Raw genomic sequence first — 22493 nt, 5'->3', positions numbered from 1 at the left:
AACAATATTTTGTAAAGCCTTATTGGTAAGGACTTCAGAAATGCTTATTTCTCCATCCCATTACGCTCCTAAATATTAACATTCCCATTTTGAAGCAGTTAGCAGCACTTAGTCCTCCTTCATGTGCTCCAGACAGCGCCACCTCTGTGCACCACGCACCTCTGCTCCTTAACTAGAAAAAGGACTGGAGTCATTAATTGTGGTTCCGGTGGTGTCTGCCGAACGCTGCGTGTCAGCCCAGGCGGTAGTACCTGCCAGGGAAGGGGGCCTGAGCCGGGAGCGCTGCATCCCGAGGGCAGTGGGAGATGAGCAGAAGCCCAGCCCGGGCCCGGGAGGGCGTCCTCCCCTCCTTGCAGGACGCCGGAGGCCCAGCTGGCTGCGCTTGGTGTTGAAGCCCAGGAGATTTCTGTACTCCCAGGAGGAGGGAGGCGAGGAGGTGCAACTTGTGAGAAATCTAGAACTTAGCTTTTGTTGAAAGCCTGTGATCTGAGACACAGGAATCTGATTTGGATTGCAGATAAGTTAGCAGACCTCATCCAGGTGATTCAGCTGTTAAAAGTGAGTGACTTGCTGGCAAGCGTGACAGAGACAGACATCCCCTCGCTTTATGGGCCGGTGTTCACCCCGGGCCCGGAACACCCGGGATCTGCCAGGTCTGGAAGCTAAAACCCCCTCACTGAGTTGGCAACGCCTTGGGCCCACGTGGTCACCTGCAAAGAGCCGCAGTTTGCCCAAGAACAGGGCTTCTCCCGCCCCCAGGAAACACCATGCAGCTGAGGGCCCAGAAGAGTAATAGTACAAGCAGGGCCTCGCCTCCCTGGTCAACACCGAGATTCCAGAAGCAGGAAAGTGAGCACACGGGGCGAGATCTCAGGCCGCAGGGTGCTGTGTCCTGGGGCTCGGCCGGACCTGGAGGGAGGCTGATGGGAAGGACAGGAAGAGGAGAGCAACATGGGAGTGTGCAAGGCAGAGATGGAAAGCAGAGCACTAACATGAGGGTTCGCTCCTGTCTCTCTGAGAAGGTCCTGACCTGTCAGGTGGCTGACCTGGGCAAGGAGAGGAACTGGGCCCCGGGCAAGTCAGGGGCCCTCCCTCCAGGCCCCGCCCACCAGTCGGCCTCCTGCTGGCTTCCTCTGTCCCTCCTGCAGGGGAACTGTCCTTCCTGCTGTTGATGCGAATGGAGAACCATTAACAGAGGGTTTCCTCCAGCAGCCAAGGCCTGGCCAGCCGAGGCCTGGCACTCGCCCCTCTGCCAAGGGGCCTGAGAGGTGCACCTGGAGACACCGCATCCCCTGAAATGGGCTGCTATTTAAAGAGATAGTCTAGCTAGCAATATAGAGTTGTTTCTCCACCAGTAATTGTTTTTTTTTTTTATGCTGTATTTCTTGGAGAAAGAAAAATAGATTTTAAAATGTAAAAACCTGTTCTTCAATTGAGTATGCAAAAGTCTCATGGCTATATTTATTCCAAACCTGCTCTCCTAATGTTCAGTCAAGGAGAAAACAGCAAAAAACAGTTGTTGATGGACTTAGCACAGCACTGGATTAAATAAGCATTAGTCTACTGAAGCTGATTACAAGAATATGAAAATGCAGTATCTTAATGGTACATATTTTTATGTGGCAGCTCAGTTGCCTTTCATTTTGCAGCTAATATGTCTGTTCTTATGAGTCATTTACTTCTTTAATTACCTTTGCAGGCAAGGCACCGTGGTATATTAATGTGCCTGATTTTACTGCCAGTTTATCATACAGTGCCCAGAAGTTGAAAGGCATAATTGACTTGGAAGAACAGCTCATGAAGGAAACAATATTTAGTTGACAGTTTTCCTTGTACTCGCTGTTGACATTTATGAGTTTACACTATGCTAAAGGAGTAATAAACACAATTTTCTTTCAATAACAGGAAAGGGTAGCTTCTAAAATACATTTGTGGAAACACATTTGTTCATTTCTTGAATAATATGAAAATAACACATTTCTAGTGATAAGACTTCTCAGATTGCCAATGGAATTACACCCTGGAAGGTGCGTTTATATCCTGTCTCAGAGCATTAGGCGATATTAGGGTTCATGTGATTGAATCGATTTAATGAATATTTAAATTATATGCAGATTTGGGTAAATCATTTAAACCCCGGTGTTAGAGTGAGACTGTGTGGTCTTGTCCTCCCAGTTCCCAGAGGGAGGAGCGGCAGGAAGGGAGGGAACCGGGGAAGGTGTTCTTTCTCCGAAGGGAAGAGGAGGCCGCAGCGCATTTTGGGAAAATGGGAAGGAAGGCCCAGCGCTGCAGTCCTTAATGCGTCTGGGCTTTCAACAGTTAGAATCGGGCCTGGGCGGGGCGGGGGGGGGGGGGGGGGTCGCTGCTGCTCCGGTCGGGACGGTGCCTGGAGCTGACGTGGGCAGCTGCCGTGACCATCGCCTCCACAGGCCCCTGGCCTGGCCTGGCTGTGGGCAGGCCTTGGTGGGCGCCCTGGGTGGGAGGGAGTTAAACTTTTCACAGCTTTCTGGATTGTTTGTAGCTCAGTCCTGTGCAGCATAATGAAAGTTTTCTACCATCTGTTGTTAAGCTGGCGGTGAGCAAGGCCAGTAGATCCAAACAAAGCCCTGGCCTGCTGTAAACTGAACCTGTCAGCTGAGCATAGCTCTGCTGACCCCCGCCCTGGCACCAGGCACCGCGCAGCTTCGGGGGAGCGGGTGGGTGCGGGGGGCTGTTTACCTTTCCTCTCAGTGTTTCTCTCACTGGATTGGACTAGTTTATACTTAATCTTTAAATGGATATAAATGGACACTTGCCCCTCCCTTGTTGAGGGGCATTACTTCTTAATAAGGTAGTGTAACTTTTAGAACAAGGTATGAGTGTCTGTAAACCATGTGCGGTGGCTGGGCCTCGGAGGGCGTCCTATGCAGTTGCTTTTGTTTTATTGCTTCGTCTCTCGGTGTTTGGAGACAAATGGTCCAGCGATGGAAGCGCCTATATTTACTACTCTGGCTTATGTAACTAAAAGTGTGTGATAACTTTAAAAGAACATTCTGCCCCTTTCGTCTCCTCGTGTGTTTCACCGTGAAGTTCGGGCTCCACGGAGGAGGGTCCCTCGGCGCCCCCTCATTTTCAAGGCTTACCTGCTGCCTTCAATTGCCCAGCTTAACCTCAGCATAATGTGGTTACTTTGTGGTATTTTTTCCTTTCGTAGTAAATGTTTAATTCTTACTTCTTAATTCACCTTGGCTTGTTTGAAATGCTCCTTTCTATTCAGATCATACATGCGTGTGTGGCTCCTCACCTCTGAGCCGCCCTGGCCTCCTGGGCTCCCTTTCAGTGCACCTGTGGTGCTGTGGTCGTCTTTAGCTGGGTCTTGCCACAGTGCACTTCCCGGCCAGCACTGGTAACATGTGTGCTCTGTCAGGAGAGGGCTCTGGGGCCATTGTCAAATCTCTGTATCCACCTCAATTCATGAGAATATCCAGGGAGAGTGGCCACTGTGGTGGAGTCACTGTCAGCCACTCCGTGGCCGCCTGGCCCTCCAGATGGGAAACAGACCACAGTCCTACCCAGTAACAAAGACAAAGGGGCTTGAGAGGATGTACATTTGTCTAAAGGACCAAATGAGAGGGTATGGGCTCAGCTGCAATCAAGGAATGTACAAGGGTCAGGGGTTCCATAAGCGGAGAGGATGGGTAGAAGCAAAGGAATAAACAAGGACTGACAGACTTCTCCTTTAAGGGAACAGGCACTCAATTTAAATCTAAATGAATGGAGACACCAGAGAGTCATAATCTGTTTGTAAGGTGGCTGACATATAAAGTACTTCTTTGTTTTAAGGTAAAAAAATGTATTTGGAGTAGAGTTTCGGGTGTAAATGTCAGGTGAAAAGAAAGGTATACTCACTCAGAGTCAAGCAAATAACCCTTGGCGTTTAGGACACTGCCTTTTAGAAGTGACACTGTATTTTGTTGTGTCTTTTTTTCTTTTTAAAGGAGGACTGCATTAGGGGTCACCTATTAGCTGTGTTTTCGCGGTCTTAAACTCAGCCCTCTGTCTATTAAAATCAAACCGCTGTGTAAACATTCCCGTGTTGTTCTTGGTCTACAATGGCCGCGGGATCGGGTTTCACCTGCCTGCACATCTTCAAGCAATTAGAGCAATTAGCATGAAGCCATTTCACATTCAGGATTCAAGGTCTGTGGTGACATTCAAGTCCAGGAGAAGTCTGACGGGAGACAGGAAGGGGCCTAGAGAATGGCTACTATTCCATGGCCCTGAGCAGACATTTCTCTTTTAAAAATGGTAACTCTTTAATGATATTATTATGAGGTTTTTAAATGACATATCAGATGCTGTTTATATCAAAAACCCCAGCAGTCGTTGCATTATATTAATGAAGGTCTTTATACACAGCGCGTTTTATAAAGAATTTTAATGGCCATGAGGAAGGAAGTGGCTGCTGCTCGCTTTGCTGCGGCAGTAAGAGCCTTCTTCATAGAAGAAGGTATTTTATAACATATAACAGAATTTGCATTTCACTTTTACATGGTACACCTCCCTGTTTTGGGTAATTGTAACAATTATAGCAACATGGAATATTTAGTTGGGAGGTATTTGGTGGGTGTAAGCATGAAAATCAACCTTTTTTTTTTTTAAAGAATGGAGAATAGTAGTAGCTGCTTTTACACGTTAAACCAGCGGTCGCCAACCGGTGGTCCCTGGGCCACCGGTGATCGGTGAGGTGTGAAAGGTTGGCGACGGCTGCATGAAACTACCACAGGTTGCTTTTACACATTAAACTACTTCGAGTTGGGTTGGAGATAAGTAATCAACATTGGCACATCAGATGGCTGTGCAGGCAGGATCGAAGGTAACTTACTAAACACGGTCCTAGAATCCAATAGGGCTTCTGTTTTGCTTGTTTTTTACATTTGTAACTAAGTTACCCAGGGGTCTTGTTTGCATGAGGCAAAAAATCCTAAACTGATTGATTGCAGCTTTTAAGTGGGTAATACGTTTTTAAATCCACATTTTCCTGTTGGCTTATTACGCAGATGGGAGGAGGGCTAATTTTCTAAATCCAAGGCGCTTCAGCTGCTCGGGCAGTGGCAGTGCCACCGGCTAAATCATGATGTGGGATTCTGGTGCCCTTTAACCTGATGCTGCCAGTTCACATTGAGTGTTTGTTAACAAACAGCTCCAAGTAAAGGAAATGTTGGGGAAATTACCTTTTCCTTATATGCACTCACTTTAATTAGAAAGAGGCTTCTTTTTAAAGGAATAATTGTGAGCCTCTAAGAAAGTGTGTGGGGTAATTTATGGAATTGCCTAGTTAGCTCTGCAGCTGCGAGTGGTGCTCAGTTCTCTATCCATAGGACAAGTGCATCTAGTTGTGTGACTGAGGCGTTTGTGTTCAACTTAGGGAACTGGGCTTAGAGCTCTGTAGCCCCATCTCGAACTCCTTGGAGCTCTTCTGTTGAGAGAAGGTTTTCCAGACCATCCCAGTGCGTGGTGCCCAGCTCTGTGCCTTTTAAAACTGCATTACAGATGCAGGGATGCCAACAAAATGCAGCATCCTGGACCCTGAGCCGGGGAAGGCTCGGCCTTTTCACTGCCCCTTGGAAATAGACTGCTAGGAAGTGGTGGGCAGCGCTTCTGAGCGGGAGGGGCCGCTGAGCTGGGCAGGCACATCTGAACCTCTGCTCACCCTCCTGCGCGGAGGCAGGCGTGGCCGCCTGAGGGCCGGGAAGGGCCTTCCCTCTTCCTCCCCAGCCCCGGCCTCGTCTCTGTGATCTGCCTTTTGAACTGTTTTTGTGGCTGATCAGTTCCACCTAACATGTCTCTTGATTTCTGCTATTGTAATACTCGGGCGACACGCCGTTCTCTTCATTTCTATGAGCGTAGATGCTGCTGCCTGTCACATTCTGGCAGTTTATCTGCAGTGTCTGGATTTGCTTTCAGACTTGCATGTCTATCAAGCTGCCATTGCTTTGAATGTGAGATCAAAAGACGATGAATTCCAGTAAAAAATCTCCTCCTCTGAAGAAAAGACCGGGCCTACGTGAACTCCCGCTGACAGTCAATTCAGCCCCGTACTGGCACCCGGGCCACGGCAGCCCCGCCGGGCCGGAGCGCTGCCACAGCTGCCACACAGCCTGCCTTTGGGGGGTCCTCCCTCCCCTTTCTCTGTGTGGAACATGGCTGCTCCACCTGCATCCTCTTCTGAGCTGGCCGGCCGGCAGCAGCTCTCTCTCCTTTACCCACCTGCCAAGTTCCTGGTGACAGGACAGGACTTGGGTCATGAGTTGGGGCGGGTTCATGGGGGTGCGAGTAGGTCGTGAGGAGGCCCCGGGCCCCGGTGGGTGGGTGGTGCCGGAGGCAGCACGGAAGCCAGCCCGGGGCCCAGTCCCCGAAGAGGAGCCTGCGCTGGAGGAGAAGTTCGTTCCTGGGGCAGCGAGCGGGAGGGTCTCCGCAGGGTCCCGAAGGCGCTGGTGTGGGGGGCGGCCAGGGCGGCCTGCGGGCGGGTGTGCGGGCACTCACAGGCCCCTCTCGGGGCCCAAGGCAGCTCGGAGGTCACCTGCGGGCCCGACCCCGCCTGGGCCCCCCGACCCCGCCTGGGCCGGGCGGCGGCGAACAGGGCCTGGAGCGGTTCTGGCCCCTCTGCCGGCGGGGCCCGAGCAGCTCGGGGGCCCAGGGCCGCGCGGCGCCTTCTGCCGCCTCCTGTGCTTCCTGTTTACTCACACCGTCTCCCCTCGCACCCGCAGCCGCTCCCCAAACCCGCCCCGCCCCCCGCAGGAGCCGCACACCGTCTCGGAGGAGCCAGCCCCGGGCGCGGGCCGCGCTCCCGCAGCGGACGCTCCGGCTTCTCCGTGAGTGTCCCCGCGAAGGGCCCGCCCTGCGCCCCGAGGCCCCGGGACTGCCGTCCTCCCTCCTCCACCTCCTCCCTCCTCCTCCTTCCTCCTCCCTCTGCCCTCCCTCCTCCGCGGCGGGATGAGACCGTCAACTTGTTTGCGGCTCCCCTCCCTCCCTCCCTCGGCGAAGGCCGCTCCGCTCCCCGCTCCGGGGTCCGCGGCGGCGGCCTCCCGAACTCCTTGCTGGCTTCCGCGCTTCCTTTCCCCCGTGTCCGGGCCGGGCCCAGGGAGCAGGGAGGACCCGCGGGCCCTCGGGCCGGGTCGCTCCCGGTCCCGCCGCCGCCGCAGGGAGAGGTCTGCCCGCCCCGCCGCCGGTGTTTGCAGCGGGACGCCCCGCTCGGGCTCAGTATCTGCACCAGTTTCACCAGTAAAAGCCGGACCGCGAAGCCAGCAGGGCCATTGGCCCTCGTGCCGCGGTGGGAAGGGGGCTGCAGGGGAAGGAAGCGCCGCCGGTCCCGGGTCCGCTTTTCCGGGGGTCTCCTGGCGGGGAGTTGGGGCGCGGGGCCTGGGCGCTCTTCCCTGCCCGGGACACGTGACTGCTCTCTGTCCTTGCTGGGAGCAGGAGTTGTTTAACACATGGCTAGACCTTTCCTAAAGGTTCCACCTTTTCCTGTCTGATGTCACCCGTGCCTCCTTCCCCTGCCGCCCTCCCCCGGCCCTGACCCCAGCTGCAGGGCAATTGGCAGGCCAGGTGCTAATTTCTTTTTAACTGTGTACTGGCCAGGGCAGAGACAGGAAATGGAAAGTTAGCTTTTTTGATCTTAAGGGAATTGTTATTGCTCTGAACCTTGTTTGTTAGTCACCAGACTAAATATCCTTACACTTGAATGTCTAAAACAGCATCTGTTAGTGTAGAGAAAGGACTATGTAGTTACACACGCCTCTAATGGAAGAAACATTTAAGTAAATAAAAGACGTGTGTGTGTGTTTCTCTTGCTAGGCTGGATTTTTCAATGTTCACAAGTTGTACTTCTTTGCAAGAAAAAAGGATGTTTGTGGCTGCCTTACGGACCATTTGTTTACCAGTCGGAGCAATTGCAGGAAAATGGAGTGACTGGGGGTACTTACTGGGCGGTCAGGGGAGGTGTGGGTGGGAACGGGGCACTTTTCCTGGCATCTCCGCCTATTTGATGACCATCAGTGTTCCCAGCGCGGCTGTGTTTTTCCTGGATGGCATGTTTGATTATTTATCAGAAGGGGGAGGGAGCAGCTGAAGCAAGTAAACATGTGACCAAGTTCTGTTTTGTTTTCCACTCTGAAAGCCATGTCCTTTAACAGGCGGGCATGGCAGTAATAAATGCATTGTTTTGTGATAAAAGGAAATTATGTGTGTCATTTGGTTTTGAAGGCAAGTGAGTTAACCCTTAAGACCCCGAAGCCTTTTTGCCTGTGCGAATTGGCCCGGCTTGTTACTGAGAGTTAGTCGATTGGGATGTGTGGCGATCCGATGGGGGATTCCCAGGAGCAGTTGTTCAGTAGTCTGGCTTCCTAGACGCTTTGCTTAGTTATGTCCGCCTCAGGAGCTCTGCTCCTTTCTGTGGTGTGTGTGTGTGTGTGTGTGTGTGTGTGTGTGTTCAACAGCGATATTATTGGACAAACCCGCTGTGTTGAAGACTATATGCTGACTTTAGATCTAAACGTGATTGGCTCAGTTAAAAGAAAATCTGCCAGCGTGGTTCTTTTATGCCCACAGTGTAGTTGTTCTTGCCGGCTGTTGCTGCTGTCTTTACAGGTGCCAGGCCGGCGCTGCGTGCCCAGGCCCCTGCGTGCTCTGCCCCTCTAGAAAGCCTTCCTGCCTTTAGCATGGGAGGCAAGCCATGATCTGGGGCTGTTATCGCAGATGAAGTCCTCGAGAGGCCTGGGGAAAGGCTCAAAGCTACATTAAAAGCAGATTTTTAAAAAGCAAACTAAAATTTCACTAGTTTTGTTTCAATCCTCAGGTGTAGGATTTCCAAGACTTTGTAGCTATTCTTTTTCCATAGGCACGCACTGACAGGCATGTACACATGGGCACATTCTTAATAACGGAACATGGTTTTCTACAGAGCCTTCCTCAGAGGCACAGCCTGGAAAAGGAGGCGCCTGATCCTGGCACGATGCCTGGCCCAGTCGTGTGAAGCCGGATAAACCGCAGTGAAAGTCTGTCCCGTTGCCTATATGTTTTGGCCTGTGAACTGGAAATCAGCCCCCAGAGGGACCCCTCTTCACTGGCTGTACATGGGAACAGTGCAGCAGACGGGACACAGCTTCCGGGCAGCCCTGCATGTGTGTGTGCATGCGTGTGCGTGCGCGTGCGTGTGTGTGTGTGTGTGTGTGTGGCAGGCACCCAGAGGACAACCATGGAAGCAGAGCCTTGCGGTCTCCTCTGTTGTCATCTGGGGTGACTTTCCAAAAGGCAGTTCCATTGCATCATGATTCTTTGACCTCTGGGGAGCCTGTCTGTGGGCACCCAGTGCCTGCCTAATGCGGCCTCCCCAGCGCTCAGCCCCCTTGGGATCTAGGTGGGCTGCAGAGAGTAACCCGCTCTGGAGGCGGGAAAGGTCCTGTTGGTAACATGGTCATCTCTCCGGGGCGACTGTCCAGACCAGTCTGCACGGGCTGTGGGACCCGCTGCCCTGGGAAGCGTTGTCCTGGGGCACCTCGGTGGCCTGGCCATCACCTGGGAACGCGCCGCCCTGGGGACACGGCCTGGAGCCACAGCCGGAGCTCCTGCTGCTGGAGGGGTCAGTGAGGAGGAACCAGGCTTCGTTTCAGTCTCCTTAGGGTCAAACTAGGGTTTTTGTTTTTAAGGGTGTAGCATGGTCTGGAAATTTGGAATTTTGTTTTGCTTCACTTGAACTCAATATGATGTTGGCAATTTAACTTTCACAAAAATCAAGTTAGTTTGTTCCTTGTAAAGAAAGACTCTGCGTGCTGCCCGCGCAGTCAGTAGGAAGTGGCTCCAGAGTCGCCTGCAGCGCTGGGGCCAGAGGAATGGAGCCCCTGTTCCCCAGCTGGCGCTGCCCTGGGCCCCGCCCCGGGCGCTGAGCCGGTGCAGTCAGTCCCGTGCCCACGCCCTGCTGTGCTGAGAGCTGCTCCCGGAGCCTCCGGAGGAGGGAGGTCACATGCAGGTTGTTGGACACCCAATACTGTTTGTTTGTTGGAACCTGAATATAGAAAGCAGATTTGGAAAATCTCTATTCAACATGTGGGTTTCATTTTAAAAAGTGCTTTTCAAAGACCATAAATAATGATTCCCCTTTTGTTTAAGAAAAGTAAATGCAGGCGATGATATTATACTTTATTTTTTCCTAATTAATTAATTTATTTTTCCTCTAGCATGAGCTTATAACTTTCACAGTCAGCACTCATTCATAAAGTACTTTTTAAAATCACTTGAACGGCCTTGCCCTAGCTGATTTGGCTCAGTGAATAGAGCGTCGGCTGCAGACTGAAGGGTCCCAGGTTCAATTCCGGTCAAGGACACATGCCTGTATTGCAGGCTCGATCCCCGGGTGTGTAAGAGGTAGCCAGTCAATGATTCTCAATCATCATTGATGTTTCTATTTCTCCCTTCCTCTCTGAAATCAATAAAAATATATCTTAAAATAAAATCACTTGAAGTCCTAGTGTATGTCAGGCCCTATGCACTACATATCTATAATAATCTATAATAATAAAAGCATAATATGCGAATTAGACTGGACAAAGCTGGGGCTTCGAGGGAAGCCCAAGTCCTGGGTGCCTGCCCGGGGCCGGAGAGAAGCCTGGGTCCCGGGTGCCAGAGAGAAGCCGGTGGCGGCAGCCGGGGGAAGGAAGGCCTACTCTTGCATGAATTTCGTGCATCGGGCCTCTAGTATCAGTTATAATGAAGGAACTTGTATTTCCTCCCGTTCTTACCGATGAAGAAACTGAGGCCCTGAGAAGATAAGTGACTTGTCTGGGGCCGCACGGGCAGCAGTGCTGGGGCTGGGGCTCAAATCCAGACAGAATGACTGGCGGGCACGTCTTGGCCGCGCGTCTGCTCCTGTGGACATGTGTGACGCTTTGGGGCGCAGACTTCTGTTTCTTTGGAGTTGCTGTGATCTCCCAAGGTCAGTAATTTCCCCAAATTCCCCAAGTGTCCTTATTCTTCATGCCCGAGCCTGGGTCCCACCTTGTGCTCAGCTGTGGTGATAGGAAGTCCCCAAGGCCCTGGCACTCTAGGGCAGGACTCTGAACACAGCTGTTCTGTTTTTAATCCCCTTTGTAAGAAAATGTTTCTAATTTTTGGTCAGAGCAATTGAATCTGTTTTTCTTTTGCAGTGTTCAGTATCTGTAATAAACATGTATATTTACATAAAGAATAAAATAATAAAATCTTCAAAAAGTTCACGAACTATATCCTTCTAAATACTAATTAAAAATATTCTTCTAAAGGTTTCTAAATGTTTCTTTTAAATCTGTCTCGTCAAGCTAGTAGTTCTAGTTTCGTGTGACTGGGAGAGGACAGGCCCGTGGATTCGGGGTCCGTGGCCATGCTGGGCTGAGTCGTTGTGGAAGGACACGGGGTTCTGACCCAGCCTGGGCACGTTGTGTGAATTCCTGCTGCGGGTGGCGGTGTGGGGGCCACAGCGTGCCAGGCGGGCAGCGTGGTGGCTCTGCACCGGCGTGTCCTTGCCTCGGCACCATCTCGCCCTCGCTCACCGGTGGGCCAGAAGCAGCTGTCTTTGCTGTCTTGTTCTAAGACAGTGATTCCGACCTGTGCGCTGCGAGTGCTTAAAACAGGCTCCGCCACACTGGTCAGCAGGGGCACTGACCTCTTTCCCTCGATTGTCTAATAAAAAATGACAACAATAGCCGTCGGGTATGAATGAATCAAAACTATACCCCCTTTTTTTTTTTTGTCAGATGGGCAAGATAATTTTTTTTTTTCTGTGCCACAGAATTTTAGTAGTTTATGTGCCATGAGATGGAAAAGGCTAAAATCGCTGTGCTAAGAGTCAGGCCAGGGTTCTCCCTGCTCAGGCTTGAAGAAGGGATGAGGGTCAGAGGGTGATGGTGATGGCATTAGTATCCCAAGGACATGGGCGAGCTCCCGTGGATGTTGGGGTGAAGCACACGTGTGGGGGAGCAGACAGCGGGCTTCACGCCTCCCTGTGTGCCTGAGGGGTCCCACCGTGGCCACAGGGATCAGGGTGCTGCTAGCTCCCTTGGGCCTGGAGTCATTAAGCAACTCTGCTGCTTCAAGGAATTGGATTATGAACAGGGTTTTTAGGGAAAGGTAGAATTTATTTTTAAAAATTATTTTCTTTTTCTTTTTAAGGAGCTACCTTTGACATACAGAAATTTATATGCTTAAGGTTTACAACTCCATGTTTTTATTTTTGTATACATTGTGGAAAAGATCACTACAATCAAGCTAAATAAGTTATCCATCACCTCTACATAGTTACCTTTTTGTGTGTGTAGTGGGATTTAATTGAAGATGTATCCCGTTAGAAAGTTTCAAGCATATGAGAGGAAGTATTGTCACCAGCTACACATTAGATCTCTGGAATGTATTCATTTCACACCGTCTCCCCCAAGGCCCTCCCCCAGGCCCGGGCAGCCCCCAGGCCACTCTGCTCCCGAGTTCCCTTTTCTAGACCCCGCGCATCTCAGTGAGATCCTGCCGTGTTCTTCTCAGAAAGGTGGGCTGGAATGTGGAAGCCACCTGGATGCCTTGTGGAGCTGGCAGAGGACATGGAAGGCAGCTCTGAGACGAGGCCCTGGCCCAGAGCGCTGGGCTGAGGATCTGGTGGGGAGGAGCCAGTCTTGGTGCGGGCCAAGAGGCAGATGAGCTCCCTGTGCTGCCTACCGCGCAGGCCTCCTCCTCATCCCGGAGGCCAGGCCCGCGCTCCCTCGCGCACTCCGCCCTGGGACTGCATGTCTGTCTGTCGGGATTGTCCGTGGCCGGACCTGGGGTGATGGGTGACCTGGGTAGAATGTGAGTATCAAGTTCCTGGGAGATGATGTATGTTTCGTTTAGTTTTCAAATGCTAACCACTCACTGGACTTGTGACCTGGGGGAGTCATAGAACCTCACAACCTTTAGGTTTTCCGGTTTAAGTCAGTATCACAAACCCTGCCCTGCTTCCCTCAGAAATGTTGGGAACAAGAAGTAAAATAATAAGTGTAAAACCACTAGTTGGCATAGTTCCTGGCACATGACAAACAATTCAATACGATGTTCTCCTTCAGTGTCCCCAGTACAGGGTTCGTTACCCTACACTTGCCCCTGTGCTTCTCGACTCCTCATTCCCACACCGGTGTACAGGTGGGAGCTTTGCTACTGCAGTGACTTCTTAGAGAAGAATAAATTACTGGAGAACGGTCCTGTGCTGTTTGCTTTTTCTGTCCTGGCTAACTTTGGCCAAGAGGGAATGGGCACAAGTTTTCGATGGTGGGTCTTGCATGGGCCCTTTCCTTTTTTCTATTTTTATTTCTAGCTTCTGTTTTTTATCTCTCTCTGCTGAAATGTTGACTCTGAACTGGTTTTCATTCTTGCTTCTTTGCCCAAAATTCAGGTAAGAGAAGGACAGTATTTTGTCAAGCAAAGCCTTCATGAGTGTTCACCCGCGGGCATCCCCAGTGTGTGTGACGGCGCACGTACAGCACGAGGGGCGAGGAGCCCAGCACCGCATTTGTCTGCGCAGAGGCCACGTGCGGTGTTGCTAGTGAAAGCACAGGAAAGCCTCCGTGTTTCTGAGCATGATTCTAGCCACGGTCTTTGGAGGCTTCAAAACTCGCCAGTCTCTTCCCAAGGCATGAAAAGGTGTGAATCTGGATTACTCTTAGAGGGAGTGGCTGGGCTGCCCCTTATGAAGGCAATTGCAGAAAGCAGAGGGCTAGGTAGGTGCGCTAATAGTTCCCTTTGATTCCGTCATCCACGCATTTTCTGCTCTGGGAACATGGGCCAATTTATTTATTTTTGGATACAATCTGGTCTTTCCTTAGCAAGCGGAAACGGGTTTGATGCACTCAAACTTAACACTTTAGACATTTCCTAATAAACTTGACTTCTGCTTTACTTCATGGCAACGCTCATGTTGCTGCAGCCATGCACGCCAGGCTGTGTCCTGTGGGCGCTCAGGAGCCTGACCGGCTGGGGCCCGGGCCACGCTGGGTGGAATCCCTCCGAGCCCTCAGGTGCCGGAGACCTGGCGGCCACTCGGCCTGGTGGCTCCGCAGCCTCGGGGACGAGGAGTGTGTTCTGGCGGGCAGGCGTGTGTTCCAGGCGGGCAGGCGTGTGTTCCAGGCGGGCAGGTGTGTGTTCTGGCGGGCAGGCATGTGCTGCAGGCTTTCCCTGAGGAAGGGCTTCAAACAGACGTCCTGGCTGCTCAGCGCACATGCTCATTGCAGCTGATTTGGAAAGAGAATCAGATATCCTTTTTCTTTTCATCTCATGCAGATTCCTAGCCTTTACCTTCTTGGGTAGGAAGTGTTTCCTACGCGGATGCTTTATTTAACAAGTTATTCATGACTGCAGATGAGTATGGGGCTGACTAGCCCCTTCTGCTTCCCAGGGCTGCTTTAGGGCAAGGACTTGTGGCGAGCAGAGCGCCTCCTCTTGTCCACAGCCTTCGGGTACCTCTGTGTCCACGTGTCCTGCAGTCGGTGTGCGGGTGGCGTGCGGTCCCTGGCGTGAGGGCTCCGGTGCTGGCGCTGGCGCCTGGCACAGAGCACGCACTTGGCCGTCCTTCAGTCCATCCTTCCAAACAGAGAATCATATACCCTTTGTCATCTTTCCTCCCAAGCAAATACACCCTAGTCAATTGCTGACATTATGAAAAGCACATATACCACTTCAACCTTCCTGTGCTCACATCTTTGCATTATTTGTTAAATTTTAAAGTAAAACAAAAGTGAAGACGCTGATGCAGCGATCACCACCCCCGTGTGGCTTGCCATCCTGTCAGTAGGCCGTGGACAAGCTGACGTGGAGGTAGCGGTGGGGGGGTGAGGAGTGTGCAGTGGCCCAGGGGTTGGAAGGATGCGTGTCGCAGCCTCGTCTCCTCACCCGCCCCTGGGCTGGCGCTGCGGGGCCCTGTCTCCTTAGTATGGGCAGTGCCAGGAGGGCACTTGGACATTCGCATTTCCTGTTCCTTTTGACTTTAACTCCAACACCGAATGTTGGAGGCTGTCAGGGCGGAGTTGTCTCTGCTCCAGTCAACCAGGTCAGCCTAGATATCATCTCAGATCCTTGTCTGCAAAGACTGCGGAGCGGGGAGGAATCACCGTGAGGAAAGCCCGAAGCAGAGGGCACTTTCTCGTTAGAACTCCGAGGACGATGCTGCTGCCGGGAGTCTTTCCTTGGAGCTCACTGATGAAATCCAGCTTCTGGGGCTTTGCCGTCTGCCCCACCTGCTGTTGGGGTTGAGCCAAGTGAATCAACGGCGATGGATGCTCTGCCCCTTTCTATGCAGTGTCCCAGGATAACCAGGTGCTGTGTGTGTGTGCGTGTGTGTGTGTGTGCTTGTGCGTGTGTGTGTGTGTGTGTGTGTGTGTGTGTAGTAGTAGTAGTAGTAGTAGTAGTCATATGAATATATATTTCCATTCTTGCTGGAGAGCTCACTGCCTTGGAACATTGTTGGTTCTGTAAGAGCACTTTAGCCCTGGCAGGCACTGGAGCAATTCCTTTTGTAAGTGACCCACAAACCTTCCCACCCTGCATGAAGTGAGTGCCGTGTCCAGGGCCAGAGGCGGTGGGTTCCCAGGTCTGGCACAGAGCGATGGTCAGACCGTGCTGGGTATGAGAACTCGGGTGAAGATGGTTGCTCGTAGCAAGCTTGCACCAGGATAGCAGGTTCGTTCAGAGGGAAAAGGCTCTGCAGAGGCAACCGAGGTGAATGGAGGCTGAGAACCAAACGAGAGGACACGACTCCCTCCTAAGCTCCTCACACGGCGTTTTATTGCTAGCTTTTCCTCCCCCCGCCCCCATGCACAGTGACTGCTGCTCAGCCTGCGAAATTATCTGAGAAACAGGTTTGATCTTGCGGGGTGGGGAGAGTCTAGGAAAAGAAGTGAGAGGAAGGGGCTGACTCCGAGCAGCCTTTGAAGCTGGAAGTGGGACAAGTTCCCAGGCAGACAGGAAAGAGCCGCTGGCCACTCGCAATGCCACCTGCACTGCCAGGGGTCGGGAACTCACACCCGGCCGAGGAGCTTCACTCAACTGCTGCAGATTATCTGTAGGAGGACACACGTATTCAAAGTTTGCAACTAGTTTGAAATAGTTTCAGATAAAAGAACGCATGGATATTATTTTGTTTTCCTATCTCGCTTCCTTTTCAGAAAATCAAAATGAGTTAGAGCTTTAAGAACGGCTCATTAGTATTGTCCTTGCATTTTAGCTAAATTCTGAAATTTTGGGGGGCAACTGATTGCAAGCTTTGTTTGTATAAAATTGTGTCCAGTGTGTCTTTGGGGAATCTCAGAAGACAGGGAGCAACCTGAGAGGAGGGTTGGCAAACACAGAAATTTGAATTCCATCTAATTTTAATGTCATAAAGTGTTTCTCCTGTTACTATTTTCCCAGCTAGTTAAGCAAGCAGAAACCATTCTTATCTCATGAGCTGAACAAAAGCAGGTTCTAAGTTGGATTTGCTCCGCGGACCCGTGACCTTGCGCATGCAGTTAGTCATGTTTTTTGAAAGCCTCGATGTCAGTGCTAATCTCAGCCCTCATCTCCAGGTGTGTTAGATAAGAAATTGTATGAAAGTTTTCTGCCTTCTACTGGCTTGCTTTAGGTCTGTGTGCATGCTTATTCAAACCATGTTTTATGTCAACTTGTTGATGTTTCTTACAATATGATAAACATGTTTTTGAACACCAGCTACCTTGAAAAACGTGCTGAAACCTAGGGATTCCAGCCCCTAAAATATAAGCACCTGCCGTGAACTTGAGATGTGCATAGCTTGAAAGTTGTAAACATGCTTACTTGAAGCGTGATTGGTAAATAACAGATGGCACTTCTTTAGTAGGAGTGTGACAGCACTGTGAAGAATAAAGCAAGCGTGGACCAATGGGATGGAAGGTGTGTCACAATCTGCAGGTCCTCAGTGAGCGGAGCAGCCTGGCTGCCAACCAGCAGCAGGCTCCAGGCTCCGGCCTCCCTGTGGGCTGGGCCTGAGCTGGTGTCCAGGAGGTGCTGACCATAGGTGGCTCCCAGCTTTGTGCAGCAAGGGGCAGAGAGGAGAGCCCGGCGCGGCGGGAGCAGCCGGCCTCTGCCCGGCCTGGGAGCTCGCAGAGCCACTCACTTGAGCTTATTGAAGGGGAATCAGTGTGACCATGTGCAGCCTGCCGCGGTCTTTCCTGTAACCCCAGCCCAGCGCTGAAACGCAGCGTCGCGTCGTGCAGTGCCTGGCAGTTGTCACGTCTGTTATGGAGGCGGTGTGGACTCAGCCCAGCCTGGGAGCTGCCCCCCAGAGTAAAAGATGCCAGAGGTGGACTGGACGTGTCAGTTATGGACATCAGCAGCTGGTCTGGAACTTGAGTCGGGGTGGATCCTTGCTTCCTAGAGGAGCACATTTGTCATTTATTCATACCCTCCCTCTCTGTGTGTCTCTGCTGCTCTTGTTCCCTTCCTCTTGCACGCGCGCGGGCACACACACACACACACACACACATCTCCACATGCCTCCTTAGTCTAAATACAAAGGACCTGCCCTGGCTGGACTGGCTCAGTGGATAGAGTGTCAGCCTGTGGACTGAAAGGTTGAGGATTCGATTCCGGTCAAGGGCACATGCCTCGGTTGCAGGTTCAATCCTTGCCCTGGTTGGGTAAGTGCAGGAGGCAACCAGTCGAAGTCTCTCTCACATCAATGTTTCTCTCTCTGTGTCTCTCCCCCTCCCTTACACTCTCTCTAAAAGTCAATAGAAAAAATATCTCTGTGAAGATTAACAATAAATTGGAGGCTGAGTCCACACTGCCTCCATACATACATACAAAGGACCTAATTTCATCTTCAAACAGGACCTCTTTTTAAAAAAATATATATTTTTTATTGATTTCAGAGAGGAGGAAATAGGGAGAAGGAGATAGAAACATCAGTGATGAAAGAGAATCATTGGTTGGCTGCCTCCTGCACGCCATACACGGGGACCGAGACCGCAACCCCAGCATGTGCCCCTGACCAGGAATCGAACTGTGACCTGGTTCATAGGTCAATGCTCAATCACTGACCTACACCGGCCAGGCATATCTTTTTTTATATGCATCCGTTTCAGGTGTAGAATCATGTAATTCAGCCTCTGTACGCACTGCTAAGCGGTCGCCCTCAGAAGCCTGGTTACCCTCCAGCACTGTGATTGCCCCTCTTGGCAGAAATTGCAATGCCTTAGGGACCTTTCTCCAGTTGCTGCTGAGATCCTGTATGAAAATAAAACAAGCGCATCCTCACTCCTTAGTTGTTTTTAAACAAATCTCTTCAGTTCAAGCTGTGAGTCTGAGATGAAAGACGTTGATCTGGTTTGATGCATAGCAGGTGACAGTGCTCAGGCAAGGGAAACCGTGGACACACTGGCCTGGTCTCTGCTGTGGCTTCCAGCGGAGGCCCCCTCGGTCCTGCTGAGTTGTCCACTGACCAGCAGCGCATATGACAGGAAGCATTTTGGACTTTTTACAAGGATACCCGACATTTGTATGATAACGCTCGGATATACTACGAAGGATTTATTTCTCTTCTTTTTTGTGACAATTTAAAAGTTAGATTACATTGATTAATCTATCATGGAAATCAGGAAAACATCACCTGGTTGGTTTTTGCAGCACTTTATAGGTTTGAATAAATTATGTTTTAAAATGCTCGCTGAGCCCAGTGTGGCTCAGTGGTTGAGTGTCGAACTACGAACCAGGAGGTCAGGGTTCAATTCCAGGTCAGGGCATATGCCCGGGTTGTAGGCTTGATCCCCAGTGTGGGGCGTGGAGAGGGCAGCTGATTGATGGTTATCTCTCATCATTGATGTTTCTACCTCTCTCTCCCTGTGCCTTCCTCTCTCTGAAATCAATAAAAACATTAAAAACAACAACTCCAGCTGAGACGGAAGTAGATTGGGGTTGTAGTGCGTCGCTCCCCCTGGGCCCACACCATGATCAGGCCAGGGAACTGTGTAGGGGAATTCAGAGCAGTGCATGTCCAGGTGAGGAGTTCTTTGCACTGGTGTTGCCTCTCCATCCCAGGTGTTTGAAGCTATTTTACCTGTTTGCACTCTTTGAGGAGAAATTTGGAAGCTAATTTACACATCTCCATCTTATATCTTCTCTCTTCAGTAGTTTTACTAAAATTCCTCTTGTTTTTCTACAAGTTCCTAAGCCTTTCCTACCCTGGTTTCTCTCTCTGATTATCTTCTTTTGTAAGGCTGTGGGGCGGAGGGGGGAATTCGTGGTGTGATGATGGAAGTTTAGGCACCCATTTTGGGTCTGAAAAAGATAGACACATCAATGACTTTCCCCCCTTCAAACCAGCAAAGCAATGACAAGGGTTCCAGAGCTACTTTTGAAATGTATGATCATTGCAGAGAGCAGCCCAGTCGGCATGTAGGTCTGAGGCCCACACTGTGCCTCCTTTGCTGAAGCAGATGTATGAGAACATGCTCATACAAGAATACCTTTTTTTCTGTATGTCTGCCTTTTTAAAAAAGACATTTACTATCATCCCTTTTGCTGAATGAGAAGTTGATTGTTAGATTCTCTAAAACGTATTTAAATAATTGAGGCCCGATGCACAAATTCATGCATGGGTGGGGTCCCTCAGCCTGGCCAGTGATTGGGGCCAATGGGGGGTTGGGGGACAGCCCACTGAGAGTGGGGGAGAGGGGCCGTGGGAGGTTGGCCAGCTGCGGGAGGTTGGCTGTGGGAGTGCACTGACCACCAAGGGGCAGCTCCTGCATTGAGCGTCTGCCCGCTGGTGGTCAGTGTGCATCATAGCAACTGGTCAGCCGGTTGTTCGGTCACTTAGGCTTTTATATATATGGATTGAGTACCTGTTTTCTAAATATTTAGTGAAACATAGCAAGTTGCTTTAATGCAGATTTGTAACTGTGTGGAGTTGTCCTGACTCTGCTCCGTTTCCATGTGAAACAGAGGTGACCTTTTTGCTGTCCCCACACAGCCTCTCGCTGTCATTCAGGCCCTGGCTGCTTCCCACTGGCAGCTGGTCAGGCTGTTGCTCCAGGAGCTCTGATGATCGCAATTAAAATACGTCCCAGTTCCCTTCCCAGGTTAAAGCCTTCCGTGGAGCCTCTGGGGAGCCGCTCAGGCGGCGCCTGGAAGGGGACTGTTTCCCTTACATGATGTACATGGAAGCTTCGCTCTGCCCACTTTTACACCTACACATGTGCTGAGCGTCTCCATGGAGACAAGGAGGCCGGAGTCCAGGGATGGTGTATCTCCCAGGAGACGGCAGGCAGGGCTCAGGCCTAGGCCCTGCAGGCAGCCCCCTCCCTGCGGCTCCACCAGGTGGCCTCCGCCCACTGCCCCTCTCCAGGCACCATAGCCGAGCTACCTCTGAGGGCTGACTGTGGTGAGCCTGGTAGGCGGAGGCCTCACCGACAGGAGGGGTGTGGTAGGCAGGAGGGCCCCATCTTTCCCCAGGTCTTTGCTTTGTGCCCACTTATCATCTGTGCCTGTGTACCACAGCCCCTGTGCCTCTTAGACACGAAGGCACCACTTAACCTCACAAAGTGCCCTCAGAGCCTGTTACAGTGCTACAGCTAGGAGCTTAATTTAGTCAGGTTGTCCTTCTAGGAAAAGCACTACTTCTGCTGATTCACCAGTTTCATGGGCCCACTCATGAACCATGATCCTGGCACTCATTTTCCCTCTCCTGAGTTTGATGCACGGGAACCTCCTTCCACACCACCTCACCTTTCTCCCCCCACCACGTCGCTATAGCTCTTTAAAGTGGAAATCATTATCTTCTTACTAGAGGCCCGGTGCATGAATTTGTGCACCTCGGCCTGGCCTGCGGGATTGGGCCGAAACCAGCTCTCTGACATCCCCCAAGGGGTCCCGGATTGCGAGAGGGCACAGGCCAGGCCGAGGGACCCCACTGGTGCACAATCAGGACCAAGAAGGGACGCGGGAGGTTGGCCAACTGGGGAGGGATTGCAGGAGGGCTCCAGGGTATGTCTAGCCCATCTCACTCAGTCCTGATTGGCTGGATCCCAGCAGCAAGCTAACCTACCAGTCAGAGTGTCTGCCCCCTGGTGGTCAGTGTATGTCATAGCAAGCAGTTGAGCGGCCTTAGCATATTCTACCTAATAGACAAATGTGCAAATTGACCATACCTCCAACACGCCCACAAGCCACGCCCACCATCCAATCAGAGCGAGCATGCAAATTAACCCAAACCAAGATGGCTACAGCCACAGAGAGCAAGGTTTCCTAGGTAACAGAGGAAGCCAAGCTTTCCGCCTGCCCTTGCCAAGCCTAAGCCTCCACTCAAGCTACAAAGTTTCAATTATAGAAGGTAAACAAATTCAAACAAATGTCGGCAGAATGGAGCTTGAGAGAGCAGGCCAGGGTTGCCGCCGGCAACAGGGGAAGCAAAGCTTTCTGCACACCCTGGCTGGGCCCACCCGCTTAAGGCAACAAAGTTTCAATTATAACCCCAACACAAATGGCTGCTGGCCTCGGAGGGAGACCCAGGCTTGGCTCTGCTCCAGGCTACAAAGTTTCAATTGTAGAAGGAAAATAAATTCCAGATACCAGGGCCTCTGCTTGGGTTGCCAGGGGGCGTGGCCGGCCTGCAAACCACCACAGGCCCCTCCCCACGCCCCAAGGGAACCCCCACCTGATCCGGGACACCCTTCAGGGCAAACCAGCTGGCCCCCACCCCTGTACCAGGCCTCTATCCTATCTAATAAAAGAGTAATATACAGATTGATCATCACTGCAACACACAATATAGCTGCCCCCATGTGGTCAAAGATCCTGCCCCCATGTGGACACAAGATGGCCACCACAAGATGGCCAGTAGGAGAGGGCAGTTGGGAGGCACCCGGCCTGCAAGGGAGGGCAGTTGAGAAGGACCAGGCCTGCAAGGGAGGGCAGTTGGAGGTGATCAACCCTGCAGGAAAGATCAGTTAGGGGTGACCAGGCCGGCAGAGGAGGGAGGTTGGGGGCAAACAGGCTGGCAGCAGAGTGGTTAGGGGGTGATCAGGCTGGCAGGCAGAAGCGGTTAGGGGCAATCAGGAAGGCAGGCAGGCAAGCAGTTGGGAGCCAGTAGTCCTGGATTGTGAGAGGGATCCCATATTGGAGAGGGTACAGGCTAGGCTAAGGGACAACCCCCCTCCGTGCACGAATTTTGTGCACCGGGCCTCTAGTCATTAACATGTTATGCTTTGGTTGGTTGAATGGACGATTGGACACTTAGCATATTAGGCTTTTATTATCTATATACTAATAAAAGGGTAATATGCTAATTAGATTGGGTGACTGGACATCTTTCAGATGTACAACTTCCTTCTGGACCAGGCCGGCAGGGGGCAGTTGGGGGGCAACCAGGCCAGCAGGGGGGCAGTTAGGGGGTGATCAGGCAGGCAGGCAAGTGGTTAGGAGCCAGTGGTCCCGGATTGCGAGAGGGATGTCCGACTGCC

The 22493-nt window shown here is 51.6% G+C and overlaps 1 protein-coding gene across 8 annotated transcripts in view; it reads left to right on the top strand.

Moving 5' to 3' along the window:
• Window positions 1–22493, top strand: part of FOXP1 (forkhead box P1) — a 565106-nt gene that overhangs the window by 401227 nt on the left and 141386 nt on the right. The window contains exon 1 of one of the 8 annotated variants that reach the window (XM_054729763.1): window positions 6784–6854. The exons of the other annotated variants lie outside the window; for them this stretch is intronic. The gene's annotated coding sequence lies outside the window, so the exon portion shown is untranslated. Of the gene's footprint in view, window positions 1–6783; window positions 6855–22493 lie in introns of those variants that run through there. 8 annotated transcript variants of the gene reach the window in all.

Source organism: Eptesicus fuscus, chromosome 18 (assembly GCF_027574615.1).
Source record: "Eptesicus fuscus isolate TK198812 chromosome 18, DD_ASM_mEF_20220401, whole genome shotgun sequence".
Lineage (NCBI taxonomy): Eukaryota > Metazoa > Chordata > Mammalia > Chiroptera > Vespertilionidae > Eptesicus > Eptesicus fuscus.
Note: the sequence above shows the minus strand (reverse complement) of the source record. Positions and strands in the feature narration are given on the sequence as shown.